The following is an 18,889-nucleotide window of genomic DNA, read 5'->3' as shown; positions in this document are numbered from 1 at the left end:
GATAGTACAGTAAGAGGAAATCGTGATACATTTTGCAATCCTGTGTCCTACAACAACAGGATATTAAGTGCCTGTAGCACTTCACCTAGAAATCTGTTATTGGGTCAACAGCCCACAATCTAATGATGAGAAAAGGAGGGCTGGATCCTGTAAATACACATACATGTTTGAACACTGGCAGTCACTTTTTGGTGAAAATGTGTTATCCCAAAATTGGCATAATCACAGTTTCCACGTCGTTTATGACCAGCATAAAAAATTGCATAAAATATCATGCACAGCTGTAGTCAGAAGGAAGATTCAATTTGGGCTTTGTGCAGACTTGACTTGCTGCCAGTGCAGTTACATACATCATCTAGGGCTGCATTTAAAAGGATAAAATACAGTTTTAATTCTTGTGGCAAATTTATTTTTTCAAGGAGAGATAAAAATGTTAAAATACATCATAAAAAGCATTAAGTCCCTCCCTGCCCCCACCCAGTCCATCTTTTGTTAATATAATGTTAAAGGGTTAGCAAAAGATGGGAAAGCCATAAAATTAAAGGTTAGGATTGCAGCTCTATCTGTCCTCAGAATGAGAAGGTATCTGGTGTGATTGCATACTCCTTTTTATTATTTAGACAGCCTCGTTGGGAATATCACATGTGAACAACCTCGAATATCCCTGCTGGTTTCTTTGAGAAATCTCAAAGGCCGCAGTGATAGAGAACAGCATGGGCAAGCTACTAAAGACAGACAAGGTTTTCACCTGAAACCCAAAAGCACAATATAGCACACAGTTTTACAAGGAGCTCTCCTTCACCCCTGTGGAGGAGAGGGCTGAATTGTAGCATCCTGTGTGCGGCTGTATCCCAGCATCTTCCTACTCTCAAGAGCCTTAAAGCGACAGCTGCTTCATTTCCCAATGGGGGTCCAAAGAAAACAAGTGAGTTGGCAAAGTCCACATGGCTAATTATTTATTTATTTATTTATTTATTTTTGAGAGTCTTGCTCTGTCACCCAGGCTGGAGTGCAATGGCACAATCTTGGCTCACTGCAACCTCCGCCTCCCAAGTTTAAGCGATTCTCCTGCCTCAGCCTCCCAAGTAGCTGGGATTACAGGCGCCCACCACCAGGCCTGGCTAATTTTTTGTATTTTCGGTAGAGATGGGGTTTCACCATGGTGATCAGGCTGGTCTTGAATTCCTGACCTCAGGTGATCCACCCATCTTGGCCTTCCAAAGTGCTGGGATTATAGGCCAGCATGTACAGGGATTACAGTGAGCCACTGTGCCTGGCCCACATGTCTAATTTTATTGACTGAAGCAGAACCAGACCTCTATTGTTGGGAATTTGAACACAACATTCTTTCTACCTCTTTATGCTGCCTCAGAAAGTGCTTGACACCTCTAGGAATCAGAGCATCCACTGAGAGATACAGGTGAGAACTTTTTATTTCATAGGTGATGGTATGCTAGAGTCAGTTGGCACAGACTCTTGAGAGTCTATTGTTTTCATCTCTCCCTGATTCACATTCAGTGACTTTGTGCTGATAACTTGAAATTAGCCATACTGGGAGTATCTACACCACCACAACTGTCAAATACTACAAACCAGGGCTCCCTCCCATCCACTGCATAGACACTGATCAACACATCACTCTTCTCATTGTATCAGCCCAGGAGTCAGCTCATAAATGATTAAGTGTAATGCTGCTCTCATCCAACAGCTCTCATCCCCTACCTCATAAGCTCCAGTGATCAACGCTTAGTTGTTTTCAGCACGGCTTGCCAGGAGCTGCTCTGAGGCTCCTTCAAGACCATAAGGAATCTTGTGAATCACCTGTTTCTGGGGGTTAGGGCTACACCAGCACACCCAAAGCCAGCAGATACCAGAGTAGGCAGTTTTGTCACTGACTTACAGAAAGCTAACAGGTTCAATAGTTTTGTCAGAGCTTGAGGTTCCGAAGATTTCTTTCTTTTAATCTAAAGAGTGCATTGGTAGCTTTAGCTTATGTCAATTATGCAAAGTTTATTGTTAATCAAAATTATGCTGCAGGAGAAACAGCCTTTGGAAATAAAACAAAAAAAAAAAAAAAAGGAAGCTGGGGAAGAAATATATATAAAGCTAGTTCAACTGCAACGAGAAGGTTTTCTTTACCAACAAAAGGCAAGGAAATACAGTTTTTAAGAGCTTTGAGGCATGTAAACTTACGTTTGGTCCCAGATCTAACAACTATGAGCCCTGTGATCTTACACAAATTACAAACTTCTCTAAGTCTCACTTTCCTCATACGTAAAATGAAAAGAAAAACAGTATTTTCCTCTTAGGGATTGCAAGGATTAAATAAGACAAAGTACACTAAACCCCATCTTCTTTTGCATACCCAAGAATTTTGCCCTCTTCTTCACTCTCACTCTTATTCTCACTTTTGGTCTCTATCCCCTACATCATCAATGTTTTTGTTCTCTGCTCAGATCTTTATTCCCTGCCACTCAAATGACCTCTAATGACATTGTCAAGATTATCAGTGACCTCCATATTTCTAAATTCATTGGTCAAATCTTTGTTCTCATCTTCTGTGACTTAGCATATAACACAGTTAATTAACACCTCCTCCTTAAAATACTTTCTTCACTTCACTTTCAGTACCCCAGACTCTCAAGGTTTCCTTCCTATGTATGGGCATTACCAATTCCAGTTGTCTAAGAGCTAAAAAGGAGAGCTATATAGTGTTATGACAGGCAGCTACAGGGTCACTAGACTGTAGTGAGGAAGGTGGAGTTGCTGCAGGAAAAATGCCTAGGAAATGAACGGGCCAGTGGTTTCCAATTCTTGGCTGCACGTCTCAGTCACTTGGAGGGCTTTTGGAACTCGTGTTGCCCAAGCCACACCAAGTAAATTATCATCTCTAGGCATGAGACTCAGGTGTCAGTATTTCTTCTTTAGGTTCCCCAGTTGATTACATTGTGGGACCAACACTGCAAAACATTGATCTAGATGCAATAAGAGAAGTAAAGGCAGATCCCAGGAGGAAGAAGCAGTTTATAGAAAGGCTCCACAGGGTAAAAAGTAGCACATAAATGAACACAAAACACTGAAAATGTTTAACGACACCAGAGCAAAGAAAATAAGAGAAATATAGAAGACTTGTACAATAATGTTGATAATACAAGGCATAATATTGGTTAAAAGATGCCATAAAGGCCACATTTATAAAGTACTACTTAAGAGATTGGGAGAAAACAGAGATGGTTTGAACTCATGAGAAAGCAAATAAAGAAAACAATTAAAAGAATTAGTACTGTGTGGCTGGGCGCAGTGGTTCACACCTGTAATCCCAGCACTTTGGGAGGCCGAGGAGGGTGGATCACGAAGTCAAGAGATCGAGACCATCCTGGCTAACATGGCGAAACCCCGTCTCTACTAAAAATACAAAAAATTAGCCAGGCATAGTGGCGGGCACCTGTAGTCCCAGCTACTCGGGAGGCTGAGGCAGGAGAATGGTGTGAACCTGGGAGGCGGAGCTTGCAGTGAGCCGAGATGGCACCACTGCACTGTAGCCTGGGTGACAGAGCGAGACTCCATCTCAAAAAAAAAAAAAAAAGTACTGTGTGTCAACTGATAGAAAGACTGGAGTCAATTAGTTGTATTTAAATTTGTATTCAACTATTTTCTTTGAGCTAGGGCAAGATACCTCAGTTTCCTCATATGTAGTATGTATAACAATATAAAATAAACTTATTTCATTAGTTCCTTGGAGGATGAATTTAGATAATTTATATAAGGCACTTAGACTAGCACTTGACACATAATAAACAAACATTAAATGATGATAACATGATGATGATGCAGGTCTTCGGCAAAAGTTGAGGGAACTTGGCTGAGAAGTTGGCCTAAAGATAGGGTTCAACTGGGGAGAACTATGATAGATGCCAAGGTAAGTTCCCTTCCTGCAACCAGAACTACTGTGAAGAAGTTCACAAGAAATACTGTGAAGCATGAAAAACTTGTCTCTAGTCTGCCCATTTGTTTTATGGCACTTCCCCCTTCCTTGTCCTTCAAGAGCAGGATTTTTCTACTTTCAAATACCTCCCAGTAGAAAATGATTTGATAACAGTACTATTCCTGGGATTACTTTTCTCAGTAGTACTGTATCTTAAAGCCTTATCTGAAACTGGAATGAAAGGCTTTATCCCCAAAAGAATGTTAGTAATCAAAAATTAAATGAGATAATTTAGATAAAAATCACTTTTAATTTATAAATTGCAATGCAAATATTAACCTTCACCTATGATAATTTACTTCTACAAAGCCCTCATTTTTAAGGGGAGTATCCACTTTGTTTTCCACATGCCCATTAAAGCGCATATTTGATCTTACTAGAAGGCCAATATTCCTTGCTAGTAGCACATTAATCCTAGACCTATGGGAAAAATACTTGACTGCAATGAGCATTGTGACAAAAAGAAGGTTTTCAGGTTGCTTATACAAACTTTTGTTCTTTTGAAAAACCTTAATGTGAAAGACATGCTGCTTTAGTCATAATCAGTGAGACTGAGGAATAAAAAGAGAGGAGACGCAGAGATTCCTGTGTTCCTGGAATTGCAAAGCCTGTTTGTTTTCAGAACCTGTTCTTCCATTTAGAATTTCCACTTCTTACCCATGTACTGCTGCTCTTTCACTCACCTAAGAAAACATTTATGAAGCACCCACTATGCACCAAGCACCTTTCATGCCCCTGGAGATATAAAATGATAAGACATAGTCTCTGCCCTTGAGAAGAATGCAAGAGAGTTGGACAGGCAGGACACTTACGCAAATAGATCATGCTGATGTAACAGAGACATTGCAAAGCCAATAGGTACAAAGGTAGTAGGTACACAATGCTGTGATAGCTGTTCTTTGCCCACAGTGGAAACCATGATACCACAAGTGTGTCTTGAAAACCAAGGGCCTAATTAGGCAAAAGAATCTGAAAGAATGTTCAAGATAAATAAAAGAAAACGTGAACTGGCCACAACAGCGTGATGGTTAAATTCTCTCTCAAGTGGTCTTTCTTAGTACCCTGGTCTCCAATTACAAAAGCCTTTTGCTTCCCCCACCAGAGACGCCATATTGTTTCTTTCCACTAGTCTATGGTGATGGTCCCATTTTCTCCCCCTAGCTTGCTCTGAAGGTGCACATTCAGTTGGTGCATTCACTTGCACCCAAACTGACTCCCCCTAGGTTCACATCCCAATGATGTCTCTGTACCACAAAGGAAATGGTCTAGAAATGCAAATCAAGATTTATACATGCACAAAGGGATACACTGCAATAATATACATGTTTAAAACAATACCAAAAAGGAGTGAATACATTAAGATGGCTCCACAAAAACAGAACACTCTAAAGCTCTTAAAAATACATAGTTCTGAAAATTTAAGATTGTTTTATAGCATGGGGAAATTCTCAGAATATTTGCTTCTGTTATACACACACACACACACACACACACACCCATACATACATATCTTTTGTGTTGACACAGGTCCATGCTCAAAATAGAAAATTTGAGGAAAAAAATGAATATATATATTATCCCACCAGCCAGAAATAATCATTGATAACATCCGGGCACACATTTTTCCAGCCCACTCCCCATACATACTTGCTTCTTTCTGAAGCAAAATTGGAATCCTGGGGTTTTGCATCATACATGATATTTATCCTTGTGTAACATCATATCAAAAACACTTTTCCATGTAATCAATTATTCTTTGAAAATGGGGCTTTAATGTCTGTAAATATTCCATTTTTTTGAATGTAGCATAACTTACCAAGCAGCTTCATGATGATGGACAGTAATAATTTCTATACTCTGGTTTTCATAAATGATTCTTCAATGAACTTCCCTGACCATGAGTCTTTGTTCATGATTCACTTATTTCCTGAGACTGGCTATACAGAAGTAAAATTACCAGGTCAAAAGGTGAAATAATTCTAATGCTCTTGAACAATATTTCCCAAATTGCTTTCCAGAAAGGTTAGAGCAGCTGATATTCTCACCAGTGACGCACAACGGTGCCCACAACTCTCACACTTGCCAGCATCAAGTGTTATCTTTTATCACTGCCAATTTAGTAGACAAAAAACAGTATTCTTTTTTGATGCTCTATTGCATTAAAACAAAGAATACAAAACTACATATGCGATATGATCTCAACAATGTAGAACTATGGCCAGAAAAATAAAGGAAATACATGAAAGTGTAAACATTTTTAGCACCTGGTGGTAGAATAATAGATCAGTGCTTTTTTATGTATCATTAATAATATGTATGATTTATTCAAAAGCTACCAAGTTTCAGCAAACATGCTACATAATTTTCATGCAGCATCTCATTTAATCCTCAAAACACTACAAAATTTTACCCCATTTACAGCAGTAAATGACTGAGTCAAGAAAACTGGGTAGAGGCTGGGACAGTATTTAAACCCTAGCTTAACTAATTCCACAGTTCCTGCTTTTTCCTCTTCTTCCTCCTAATTTAACATATTTTTGCTTTCTTGTCAATGAGCATTTTTAATCATAAAAAGCAATAAAAGTCATCTTAACCATCTGCCCCAAATAAGAGAATCCCCTACTACATTTATTGCCAATAAAATTTGGCCACCTTCTCCAGAAAGTAAGCTCATTCCCTAGCTCAGGGAGGTAAGTGTGAGATTCTCTGGACATCTCACAATGACCAGGCCTTGCCCAAATGCAAGGGGTCACCAGCACCATTACCTGGAGCAACACTTCTTTGCCCTACAAAACCATACCACATGGGTAACTGCCTAGCTCAGCACACATAATCCTGGCTTTGGCTTGTAGCACATCACTCTGGCCACAAGAAATGCTATCTGTATGAGCAAAACACATAGTAACATTAGGGAGATAGGTAGAATCCAACTTTTGTCCTTCCTGCATTAATGAGAGGATTGTACTTTCTTCGTATTAGTATCAATCTTAATAGCCTTTAAGAACATAGCAGGCAGGAAGCAGTGATAAAAATATGATGTGTTCTTGTGTTTATAAATGATGTTTACTTCATTATTAAAGTTCAGATAATAGCTAGACAATGTTTAATCCTAGTCTTTTAAAAATTGTACTTTTATTCCTCTTTGCTGCTTCCTCCTCCATTTTCATTTCCTTAATTTTTAGTGGGTACATAGTTGGTGTATGTATTTATGGGGTACAGGAGATATTTCGATACAGGCATGTGATGTGAAGTATGTCATGGAGGATGAGGTATCCATCCCCTAATTCTAGTCTTTAAATACATGTACACAGTATTTTAAATATATACTATCTACCTAAAACATTAGCAAATCTGAAAAGGAGTCATTATAACATGTCTTTTGAAGATATATTTGGATAGATTTTTAAAAACATTCTACCTAATTACCATTACAAGGTATATAAATACATATTTGCAATAGGTGAATACAATAGCTATTTTATAGACTAAGAAACCACTTTTCAAATTGTTGTTTTTGTTTTGGTTTTTATTAAATCTTGATAGGTTAAATATTTATATTGAGAATGCAATATACAGAACAATAAGGAAAAAATAAAGAATATCTGTATGAGAGGATAATGTCCCAAAGCTAACTCTTTTTAATATTCGAAGAACATGTTGATTGTTTATATAATATATTCAGACACACTGTCCTACATTTATACTAATGTGGAAATAAGCATTAGCAAACTAGAGTTTATTGGTAGAGTTTTGTCCAGAGAAAAATAACTTTTTATAATGATTCTATCATTTAGTAATAATTCCTGTTTGTTTCAATGGCTAAAATGTCAACATCCAGGTCCTAACCCCTAGCCCCATGCCATTGCCTTATTTCATTTTAACCCCAGTCTCTGTTAATTGTTGATCTCTGTGACAACAGGAATCAATGCATAGAACCCTTTGAGGAATTCACATTCTTGAGAAAACTATCACTGAGTTACCTATGTCTTGTTTTCCAAGAGCCAAAACAGTCTGGGAATCTGATCACATTTTGCTTTTCCCCATTTTCTATGATATGCCTCACTCATTTATGATAGCTTCACAATCTTCTAATTTGCTGGTTGTTCTTTGAATTTCAAGGTTTTTCATTAGAAAGTGAAGTATTTTAGAAATCTTAATGTATACTTTTCAAATTGAGAAACAGACTTTTTTCTAAGTTGCAAAAAGAAATTACCTGTGATGATATCAACAAATGTAAAATTATTGTTTAAATTTTAGGCTGGGTGTGGTGGCTCACGCCTATAATCCCAGTATTTTGGGTGACCAAGGCAGGCACATCACTTGAGGACAGAAATTTGAGACCAGCCTGGCCAACACGGTGAAACCCCATTTCTACTAAAAATACAAAAAGTAACTGGGTGTGGTGGTACACCACTGTAATTACTTGAGAGGCTAAGGCAGGAGAATCGCTTCAACCCAGGAGGCAGAGGCTGCAGTGAGCCGAGATCGTGCCTCTGCAGTCCAGCCTGGGCAACAAAGCAAGACTCCATCTCAAAATAAATAAATTAGTTAATTAATAAAATTTAAAAGACTCAAATCCTGACAAATATTCTGTTTTTAATGCTTAATGTAATGTTTAAATTTACTGTTAATTTCTGGGGTTTAACTATGATATGTAGTGTGATGAGCTGATTGATTTAAGCTTAATTTGGAAAGGAAAATTAGAAAATCCATGTCTTACATAGTCATAAAGTTATCTTAAATCATTACTTATTACAAGAGAACAAAAAAAAGAAAAAATTTAAATACACTGAACCATAGTATATTCTATCACATAGAGCGTTTTTTTCAGAAAAGCAAATTACTATAATATGTACTTTGCTACCTAACAGCAATAAAACTCACATGACAAACTTTTACTCCTCTTTGTTTGTACTTTTGTCTCGCCAGCCTCTCAGTTTTCTGTTTCTATCTACCCAAATTATTCTTGGTTGTTAAACAGTACAAGTTCAAGCACAAAATATCACCTTAACACTATGAAAAACAATATTTGTTTTCCAAAGATGACCAGGTCTGGTTCTGGTCATTCTTTTGCTAAGAGTTTCTACCCTCTGTAAAATTTGTACATCTGAGCCATGTACTGAGGATTTTTCTCCCTTAGATCTGATCTGGAGCCTAAGTTTTCTCTAAAAATGAGGGGATTAAACTAGAAGGACTTCTGACCTTTATGGGCAATACAAATTGTAATTAACCCAGTTTGGATTCTAACCTATTCTGCATTCATTCCACATGTATTTATTAAGTACTAGCATGTGCCAGGCGCTGTTTTAGGTGCTGAGGATACAGTGGCAAGTGAGAGCCACATGGTCCCTGCCTGAACCTAATTACACTCTAGGACCTAATTCCAGCCAAGCGAGGAAGTTGATGATGCCGCATCAATGTCCCAGTTGTTTTTTTCTCACTAATGCCCTCCTCCTCTTCAAATGAAAGACTGAACTCTTCACAACTTATTTAAAAGAATCAGATCATTTGACTATCACACCAAATATATTGTAGACCGTTATAGAATCTTGACTCAAAGTTTAGAGGAACACACACAAAAAAATTATTTCTATTTCTCCACCTACAGCTTCAGAGCCAAGGGCACTTTGGCTGGCTTTTTCTTTTTCTTTTTTTTAAGAAATGCCAAGAACAAGATAGGGCCACAGACCAATTAAGTGGTTTGTGTTTAGAAAAGCTTGGGGGCAGGAAGAGTTCTGTCTCACACTTGCACTTTAAATAATGGGCTCTCATTAGTTCCTAGTGAATTCTTTTTGCACTAGGTGAAAAAAATATTTCATCCTACCTGGTCCATTTTTCTTCAGGGAAAATTCCCATCTGGAATTGTTAACCACCTTAAGGGTCTGAGATTTTTCTTGTGAATCAGAGGAAAGCAATGAACCTCAGACCTGGCAGGTGAGGAGACCAGGAGAAGACAGGAAGTACATGTGTTCAGACAGACAAAAGTGTGCACACAGGTAGTTCATGCCCAAGGTAAGCAACTCAGTACCAGAGTATACAAAATATTACATTTCACAAAAATGTGTTCTACAAAAATTAGGGTTACTGTTACCCGGGTGAGGAGGTTGTTTCCAGAGTCAGGGAGTCTGGGAAACGCTGGATTTGAAAGTGATTTTTCAAAATTCTTCAGTATATGAATGTGCACTGCGCTTCCTTAAAAAGATGATGTGTATTGGCAATAACTCTCTAACTCCTCTGGGCATGGAACCCCCTGGAATTGCCTCTTCTGACCAGCATTCTAAGAAACACTCCCGGAAATAATTCATTCCTCATCCCTACCACATTCTCAGATCTGTCAGTTGAATCTGGCGGCAGAAGATCATCTACTATGAGAAAAAAGTCAGTCAATAACATTAAGGTTAATCGTCAATGACTGTTGTGACATGCGCATTAAAAACAAATAACTGTGCACTTGAATTAATGGAAATTTTTGCTTTTTATTTAAACATTTGGCCCCAAAAACACAATGTGAGTATGGTTTGAGCGAGTTTCTAGCACTTTCTCTGCTTCAGTTTTCTCACATATTATTACGGATAAAAAGTAGTACATACCACATACCATTATTGTGAGAATTAAATGACTTAGTACACGTAAGGCGTTTCAAACAGTGTTCTGTATGCATATATGTTCTCAGCATATAAGTACCCAATAAATATTAGCTGTAATTTTTATTTTCCCAGTCATACCAAAAATAAATAACATATATTATTGATATATTTTTATATATTAATCTATTATATTTAATCACTCTGGTAGCTCAGAATAATGTATATATCCACAGAAAAATGATAAGTATTAATATTTTCCAAAGCAGACAATGGATACTCTGAGAATATGTGAACATAAATGGAAACATTTGGGGGGTGGAGTTACATATTTAGAGGGAAAAAAGCCATTTCTTATCCATGAGAGTTGCTTACATTTCCATGTAGTTCTATACAGATATTTAGAGCTATATCACCATGTAAAAACTTGGTTAAAGAGTGAAGTGAAAATGGATTAATCCGGCCGGGCTCGGTGGCTCAAGCCTGTAATCCCAGCACTTTGGGAGGCCGAGACAGGCGGATCACGAGGTCAGGAGATCGAGACCATCCTGGCTAACACGGTGAAACCCCGTCTCTACTAAAAAATACAAAAAAGTAGCCGGGCGAGGTGGCCGGCGCCTATAGTCCCAGCTCCTCAGGAGGCTGAGGCAGGAGAATGGCGTAAACCCGGGAGGCGGAGCTTGCAGTGAGCTGAGATCCGGCCACCGCACTCCAGCCTGGGCGACAGAGCAAGACTCCGTCTCAAAAAAAAAAAAGAAAGAAAGAAAGAAACAAAATGGATTAATCCTTCCTGCTCACATCTCCCCATATTCATACAATACTTTTTGGCATTTTTCGATTCATTTACTGTAGAATAAAATAACTGACAATTACAACCTGAGGTATTTAACGGTAAAACCACAGCCTGCTATAAAGAAAGCCATCATCACCCATATAAGGACACAAAATATAAGAGGACTCAAACCTGGCTGAATTCCACTTTGACTTGCCTCATTATCATAAGCTCCTCTAGAAGGGATAGGGAAAATTCTGTTTCCTCCTATTGGTTTATCTTCCTCCATGACTCTCTTTTCTCATAAACCTAATTACCACATGATAGCCAGCTTGCGCCCCTGCTTATAACTCTCTGATGAAGAAAAAAGAATGCTTATGCCATGTTGGTGAGAATGTAAATTAGTTCAGCCACTGCGGAAGGCAATTTGGAGAATTCTCAAAATCTTATAGCAGAACCACCATTCAACTCAGCAATCCCATTACCACATATATATATTCATAAGAAAATAAATTGTTCTACCCAAAAGACACATACACTCATATATTCATCACAGCACTATTCACAATAGCAAAGACATGGAATCAACAGTGGATTGGATAAAGAAAATATGGCACATACTGGTGTATGGGTGGTTCCACGGTAGAAAATATGGCACATATACACCATGGAATACTACACAGTCATAAAAAAGAACAAAACTGTGTCCTTTGCAGCAACATGAATGCAGCTGAAGGCCATTATACTAAGCAAATTAACACAGGAACAGAAAACCAAATACCACATGTCCTCACTTATAAGTGGGAGTTAACATTGGGTATTCATGAACATAAAGATGGCAACAATAGATACTGGGGATTATTAGAGGGTGGAGGGAAGGAGTGGGGCAAGAGTCAAAAAAACTCTTAGGTACTATGCTCACTACCTGGTTGACAGGATCATTTGTATCCTAAACCTCAGCATCATGCAATATACCCATGGAATAAGCCCGCACATGTACCCCCAAATCTAAAAAGTTGGAATTAAAAAAACAAAGAAAGAAAAGAAAAGAAAACCATCTCCAATTACTTCCCATTGTGCTTAGAATGGAATCCTTAACTAATGATGTGGGTGGCCTGCTGCTGCTTCTGACCTCTTAACTCACACCACTCTTCCCTACCTTAGCCTTTTTCCATTCCTTGAAGCAAGTTCTTCCCTCCTTCAGGGTCCTTGTACTTGTCATTGCCTCTACCTGGAATGTCTGTCCCTCACATCATACTTAGCCTGATTCCATCTTACTGTCTGAGCTGGTAAGAGATGGTAAAGGAGACGTCTTTCCACAAGCCTTCCCTGACTCCTCTGTCTAAGGTAGCCCTCCTCTCCCTGTTTAATGTCTAACATACCACCAATTTTATTGCCTCAAAGTACCAATAAATAGTTGACATTAAGTAATACATTAATATTAGCACCAAAATTGTTCTCAATAGTTATAGCCATGGCATAAATGAAGTCTTCCATATCTGTTCTACTTTAAGAAGTCATCCTTACTTAGTTATTGTTACTGCCCTATATTAAGTCCCTCTCAACCAGTGAGCTGAGACAAAAATTAGGTCATTTCTATCATTTACAATAAATTATAAGGTATGTAACTGCTAAATTAATTTTAAAGCATCCTTTGGGTATGTGAATAGTAGTAACAGAGGAAACAGAAGCTCACATATTTCACTTACAAAGTGTTTTATAAACTTTGTACTCAAAGTTTTATAACACTTTGCAAATGGAATATGTTTTCAGAAAATGAGACTGTTTTATCTCTTCGTTGATCCTGAACCCTGGAAGTATCAATAATTCATGAAATCATACAGTTTAAGCATTGGAAGAAAACACAATAGCCTTAGAACTAGTCAGGTCTCCAGCATTTGAATCCCTGCTATGATGTTCCTAACAAATAGTTATTCTTCATTAATCATGAATTCACAAACCCTTGAGGTAACACTTTCTTGTTTGAAGACCTCTGACTTGAAGAGGTAAGTCCCACAGTGACTTATACTTATTGGTGTATTTCAGTATCTTAAATCCGAGTGGAATAAATCTAACCTCTCTTATACACACCAGCCTTTCATGCTTCTCAAGGCAACTGTAATATCCTCTTAACTTTTCTTTTCTCTGAGATAAAACTTTTAGTTCCTTCAACTATTCTTAATATGCCATTGTTTCACATTATCGCCAGGGAGTAATCTTTTAAACTTACATCACATTTTTTATAGCCTGCTTCACAGAGAGAACCCAGAATGAACCGTTTGCCACGGGTAACCAGATCACTACAGAGCAAAGCAGTCTGTCAAAATCCGTATTCATGATGTCAAAAAAATAACAACAAAACATCAGAGTAGCTGGGATTTTAACACACAGAGTAGAAAAAACAAAAGAAAGGAACCTGGAGAATACCTGCTCCTCTTGCACTCCTCAGCCACACACTATTCTCTCTCTAATCATTTCTAATCTTAACTTTTTTTGCAACTAAGTTCATAATAGTCTCTCTCTTCCTGAATTTTTAGAGACAATAAATCCTATTTCACTTCCACTATATAAAGTTGTCATTATGTGATTATTTTCATCTACAAAAATAGCCGTTTCTTAGAGCTTGACCCAATGTTAGCAGGTATACATAAACAAAATATACATCACTGTTGCTCAAGTGAGAAACGGGTTGATGGAGAGTAAGGGACTTGCCTACAATCACAAGCTAGACAATGACAAAACCAGGATCTGAAGCCAAATTCCTGATCCAACACTCTTGCCACCTTAGCACAGGTCCTTTCCCAAGGCCAGCTTTTGGATTCTTAGAGAGAAAGTGAATGTGGTCTATGGCAAGGCAGATTTCATCATCTCTTCATGTTAAACATGTAGAAACTGAATCTCAGAGAAGTTTATTAACGTGACCAAAATCACAAACTGGGGAGTTGGGAACTCAGCCATGGGTGCCCTGACTCCAGGGCAAGGGACTCGTAGCCAGCATGACAGATTCAGTATGTCCCTGCTAACATTTGCCTTTCCAACGAACAGTTCCTGGTTTGTGGGTTTTCTAAAATTTTAAAACTGCAAAAAACTACAGAAACTAAATCACCAAACTCTGTTTTCTCCTTTATTTTTTATATGCCGTTTCTTCTTACAAGCACTCAAGACCACATATTTAATTTACATCTTTAAGCACTGGAAACCATGGAGACAACTTGAAAAAGCTTGAGAGGCTAAAAGCACTTGTACCAAAGCCATTCCCAGTTCCAGGTTTTGTTCCATTGCAGTTTTATATCTAAATTATGAAGCTTTTCTACAAATCGGGTTCATAGGGAAAGTGTTGAGTCATTTTCATTATTGCATTGATTCTCCACAGGAGTATCACTATCATATTTGAGGAAGTAAAACAGTCACTATGTTTAATTTATATCTCAGATCGATGGAATTATCAAGTCATCTATGTGCATCTGTTCAAGTGATTCATGCTTACGCTCATATACTGCGTAGTTTCATTCCTCATCTTTTCTCAGATAAGAGACTAGCAGTTCCAGAAGCCTCCATCACTAAGTCCTGCAATTCAGTAGATTCACTAGCATCTTAACTTTAAAAACACAAACTTTCTTTAAACTAGTGTTTCTTCAGGTTTCACAGCAGCAGCAACAGCTGAAACAGCAATAAGCATGTCGAAGTCATGAGAATTACAGTAGTCAGAGAATAATTTACCATGTGAGAAAAAAATGAAATTACTATATACTTATATCACCATTTCCTTTGCAAAGTACTTTTTAAAATGAATTTGCGCCAAGTGGGGCTCAAGCCAAACCTTCTCTCCTTCACAGGTCACCTTTCCTTAGTTAAAATGTTAAAGTCGTGACAGCACCACTGTTCCCACAGCATTGTGGCGTGTGGTTAACAAAGACAACCAGCAATTACTCAGTGAGGAGAGAAAAGTTAATGCTAGAAGCAGAGGGGATGAAGATTACCTGTGGAGTCCAATGATGACTAGTAGCAGAGTCCACACTTTCTAATAATATCAACTATTGATCCCCATTGAGTCATTTGCTTACAATACACATTAGGTAATGTTTGTCTCTGCTCTCATCCCATGGCAGCTGATCCTTTATTAATAACACATTCCTAGCACGGATGAAGCTGAAAAGAGAGGCAGACATGGACCCCACTCCTGATTCATGGGCTCACACCTTCCTGGAAGAGTTAAGAAAGGGGCACTGGAAGAGGAAGGAGATTGATCTTTCAAGCAGTGAGAGGATAGAAAAGAAAAATTAGGGATAGAAACAAATTTTGGTAAATTGTAAGTAACTTGTGCAAGCTCTGAAAATAAATTGGTGTTACAGGGACCTAGTTATATCCGCTTTCATCCCATGGCGAGTTAATAATGTATACTTACATAAAATTTATGCCCACTCATAAGCAAAGCTCATTCCTAAAACAACATTAAGCTGGTAGCCATATAAAAGGGAGACCCCTGAAATCTCTAAACCATTGCTTAAACAGCAATATTAACTTTGTGTGTTTTCAGGTAGTTGCATTTGTAATCGTGTTAGGATGAATAGGTGAAAACAAAAAATGCAGCAATCTCAACAATGGGGGTGGTTTGATATTGCCACCCACCCACACAGTAATTTGAATGTTTCCTGAATCTAGGATATTTCCATTTTCATCCTTAAGTGAACTTAACTGTATTTCAGCACTCATCTTACTACTTGCCTGTAGACTCAACAAGATTGAAAAGGAAAGTGGCTACTCCCCAAGGACCTTCCAACCGACATTTCTACAAATTTTGAGTTGAGGGAATCACAGGAAACAGGAAAAATGCGAGTAACGGTCCCTACCTATACAGCAAGTATCTGTAGGACTTTTGACGAGTAAACACATTCTGATTGTGTGTGGACTGTGTCAGTCCAGACAGATTTTTCTACTGAGGATATAAGGAAGCACTGCCAAATAATTATTAGTCGAAAGTAACAAATGCTTTTTAGATCAAGTTATTTCTTCCTTAGTACAGCAGTCCTTCTTCCAAATGTATGGAAGAACAGGTAATTCATTCTAGCTCAGTAGAAAAATGTGAAAACAAAAGGAGCAATTTTGTGTTTTCTCTTATTGGAATATTAGATCTATTCCATGAGTAATCAACTTTTCCTTCGAGTAAAGTGTTCTATTTTTTAGGGAAGGTGAGCTCTTCAGTTGGCAGATGTCAAGCAAAGCCATTTCTTAAGTGGGCTCTTTGCAGGAGTGGTTTCCTTCACATTAAGACAGAGCCAGAGGTACTGTGGCCCAAAGGACAGTACAGCTAAAGCAATTTCTCATGTAACTGACTGTCCAGGGGAGAGCCCGCATGAAAACATGACTATTAGTGGAAGCTACCGAGGTCTTATTTTCTTATTGAAATAATAGGTTTGAATGCTCGCGTTTCAGGTTTCCAGAGTTGTCTTAGCTATCATAATTTTTCAAATGAGTGGAAATAAAAACTAAAGTAGCATATCCAACTGCAGTTTTATAGTATTTGCACATATGCACTAATGATATAGTTCTGTAATCTACAGTTTTTCAATGTTTCTTCATAAGGAATGATACCACAATACTACTATTTCTCTCTTGGCTCAGTAAGGCTAGAGGAAGAAAAAGAAGTCTACTTCTCTGGGGGTGATTATAATGGTTGTAACATTTATAATAATTATAAATTTTGAGATCATGAAATGCAAAGGTAACCATAGAAATAGGAAACCTAGGCCAGGGACTGAAAAAAAACCTGCTTCATTCGTTGACATAACCCACTTCTGATCACATATGAAATGCCTACACAGCACCTAATACACATTAATAGTAGGGAAGCAATAAATAACTAGAATTCCTAGTAAGAATAGTAATAATATTAGGAGTATCATCATGACTACTACTTCAGATTCTAGATGTAAAAGCTGGTAATAAAATCTGATCTTTTGCTTTGCTCACATGGATATTACTGAGGTAAGAACATGCTTTTCTGATAAATGTACTATGGAAAAAAAAAAAAGTCATTTTATTGGTACCACACTAAGAAACAGATATCCCAAACACTACATGAGTCGGCTTTCCACGGAGGAGTCAATTTCCACCTTTCCTTTTAACAGTTTAATATAATCTTTTTATGATTGGGTTGAAATGTCTTTTACATTCACTTTCCATTTTTGTTGGTATTGAAATTAGGTGACAAGAGGAAGGGCTAATACCCCTTCATTTTTAGCTCTATGGTAATTCTGTAGGCTTTTACAAAACTATCAAGCATTTTTGTGTGTGGTTGTTGTATGTTTCTTTTTAAGTCATGTATTTATAAGCATAAAAAATGACAATGGCAGCTTTATCTATTTGATGATTTCAACTAACTGAGAATGGGGTATGGGTGAAGAGCAGTGAGCAGAACTCATTTCAGGTGTCAGAGTACAAACTTAAAACTTTCTCCCAGCTGAGTCTTTGCCGCCTGAGACTGGATAGGAACAGCCAGAGGTAACCTCATTAGCCCATGAGGCTGCCTTGGAAATACAGATGCTGGAGCAGTGACCTAGAGAGAGGGGATCCTGTGCTAAAGAGAGGGGACCCTGTGCTAGAGAGAGGGGACCCTGACAGGCTGACTCCTGCATTTTTTCCTGTGACACCCTCTCACCAAGTCAAATCCTTTGTGATACCTATACCAGCTTCCAAAGTCATGACTCCTTTTATAGACTGAAACTCAGGACAGTCTACAACCTCTACAAGTGGGCAGAACAAAATTCTGCCTGCATCACCGTATCTGATTCATGGCTCTGCTCGCAATTACCTGACAAATCACTTAACCTCGCCATGCTCCAGTTTCTTCTGTAACCCAGAAACACAATAATGTGAAAATCTCTCTCCTGGGATTGTTTTCAGTAGTAATTACATACGTGTATGTATGTATATTTATATGTGTGCATATGTATATATATTAAAGCACTTTAGCTTATGAGATGCTCTAGCAATATTTAAAGATAAAGTTAGAATAAGTGAATAAGCCTGCAGCTGTAATGGGTCTGCTGTCTTTGAGACTGCTAGTATTAAACAGCACAAATTGCAGCTGGTCTTCCCAGGTCTCTACCCATGGGCTTTGCCACTGACTTGCTATGTAACTTCCACTTTGGAATGTCTCTGCCTCCGCATTCATCTTTAAAATAATCTGAAGTGATGAACTCCCTTGTAGGGCATAGAGGGGGAAAAAAAAGCCAAGGGATTTAGTAAGTGTAATTGAAAAAACAAATAATAGACAGGATCCAACTCTCAAATACACAGTTGTTATTCCTATTCATATAAATGCAAATTCAGCCCAAGAGTAAAATCACATGGAATTCTCTGATTTAAGGAATTTGCCTAGTAACAAGCACAGACATTTTTCTGGTTTCAGTCAACCAAATAACAAACAGGTTTCAGGAAATGCTCACGACCTTGCCTTGAATTATTTGTATACGGCTTCTATAATTTAAATTGTTGGGGTTATCTATGGATAACGGCAGTCAGAGTTTAGCCATAAACCTTCCAAGT

The 18,889-nt window shown here is 38.0% G+C and overlaps 1 protein-coding gene across 3 annotated transcripts in view; it reads left to right on the top strand.

The window, feature by feature from the left end:
• The window catches only part of VWC2L (von Willebrand factor C domain containing 2 like), a 169,473-nt gene that overhangs the window by 106,262 nt on the left and 44,322 nt on the right, over positions 1 to 18,889 (top strand). The gene's annotated exons all lie outside the window — the stretch shown is intronic.

The sequence above is a fragment of the Rhinopithecus roxellana genome, chromosome 14, assembly GCF_007565055.1.
Source record: "Rhinopithecus roxellana isolate Shanxi Qingling chromosome 14, ASM756505v1, whole genome shotgun sequence".
Lineage (NCBI taxonomy): Eukaryota > Metazoa > Chordata > Mammalia > Primates > Cercopithecidae > Rhinopithecus > Rhinopithecus roxellana.
This window is presented reverse-complemented; position numbering and strand designations above follow the sequence as displayed.